The sequence below is a fragment of the Humulus lupulus genome, chromosome 4, assembly GCF_963169125.1.
Source record: "Humulus lupulus chromosome 4, drHumLupu1.1, whole genome shotgun sequence".
Taxonomy (NCBI): domain Eukaryota; kingdom Viridiplantae; phylum Streptophyta; class Magnoliopsida; order Rosales; family Cannabaceae; genus Humulus; species Humulus lupulus.
In genome coordinates this window covers 241,690,707-241,692,664 of record NC_084796.1, presented here as the reverse complement: position 1 = coordinate 241,692,664, position 1,958 = coordinate 241,690,707, and positions in this window count along the sequence as shown.

The following is a 1,958-nucleotide window of genomic DNA, read 5'->3' as shown; positions in this document are numbered from 1 at the left end:
GTCACACATGGTCGTACATTATATTTCATATATTTCGCAAATCATGTGCGACCATGTGGGTCGCATAGGGTTTCCTCCTCTTCCTAGCTGCTTCTCTAACTAACAGTGATACACACTGTATAGTCTATATTTTCATATCTTGTTCAAATCATGTGCGACCATAATGGTCGCATAGAGTCGCACATGGTCACATAATATACTATATATTTTCATATCTTCTGCAAATGGTTACTGTGAATCAACTTCATATTTTTTTTTTAATTTTCAAGTATTGAGTAATGAAATTTTTTGAAATGTAAAATATAAAATTGATTGTTGCATTTTATATATTTTCTCTTTCATTTCTATATGATAAAGATAACATTCAAATACTAATTTTCATGTAGTAAAAAAATAAAAAACCATAATACTTACTTGTTCACGTTCGTTTGATGGTGTGGGAACTGTAGTTAATACATCATTGGTTGATTCCATTACAATTATGGAAGAATAATTATTGCAAATAAGAGAATGAAGAACAAAATCCCCAAAATATTAATGGAGAATGAAGAAGAATAAAAAGAAGATAAGAGTCTTTTTAGTCTTACAACAAATAGGGGAAGGGGAGGGATTGATCGTTGATGAAGAAGACAATAAGGAGAAGAGAAAAGTATTGACTGTGGCTAGTTTTTTTGGTCTTAGCAGAGAAAGAAAGAAATAGAGTGGCTGGTCTTTTTAGTCTTAGCAGAGGAAGAAAACAAATGGAGAGGAGAAGAGAAGGGTATCGTGACTTTTAGGGACTTTTAGGGTTTGTTGTTGATGTGATTTTTTAAAATTAATTGAGTGTCACTTCATTAGTTTTTAATAAATTAAAAATAAAAATAAAATGAAATGTTATTTTGCAAATTTCAATTTGTTACATGGTCATTTTGACAAATTCCTCAGAAAAATGGAGAGAGAAAAGGCGTAACGCGAGATTTGTTGATTTGTGAATAATAAATAAAATTAGGGTCGGAAAATTAAAGTTGTCATTTTTTCATAATATTGTCGTTTCGAAAGTAATATGTCGTTTTTAGATAAAATTGTCCTAGTCTTACTATCGAAAAATCAAACATAATTAAACACTTGTATTAAATTCTCTAGCATTGATTTTGTTACTTGGGTTGAGTAGGTTTCTTTCTTGTAAGCATGTAAATTATGAAAATAATATATATATAAATATATATATATCTTGTTCTGTTTACTGGCTTCCACTCTCAACGGAATCTGTAGTGAAATTGATGAAAACTCTTATGGGATAATGGAGTATAAGGAGAAGTGCAAAGAGTCTGGTATGTATAGAGATGTCAATTTAACCTGCGGGGTAGGGTCCCCGTGGGGACCCGCCCCTAATGGGGCAGGGTGGGGAACATGACTCTGTCCCGAATTCGCCTCGTTTACATTATAATTTATATTTTTAATATAAATATTATTAAAAATATATAATATAATAATTTTTATAAAAATATATATTTATTAATGGTATAATTTATTGTTTTTTAATTAATTTATATTAAAAAGTATTAATTATGTTAATTTATTTTATCAGTTTAAAAAAAATTTAAATATTTTTATTAAATGGGTACTCAATAAAGCTCCGACCCCGAGACAGGATAGGGGCGGGAGAGCCATCCCCTACCACATACCGCCCTGTTTAGATCCCCAGGTATGTATTCTTACCATTTATCGTCGTTATATGTTACATCTCCTAATAACTTAAGAAACTACTACTAGATTGATAGCTAAAATTTGATACTTGTAAAAAATTTGCAAGCCTTGTAAATGTGTTAATACTTGTATCAATAATCTTCCTCAAAAGATAAAATTTAGATTCCCGAATAAGCTACAATATCTTGGATTCTTCAAATTATTTTATAAGCCAACTTTTTTATTTTACCAAAATGTTTTAATAAGCTTTTTTTTTTTTTTTTTTCAAGTTA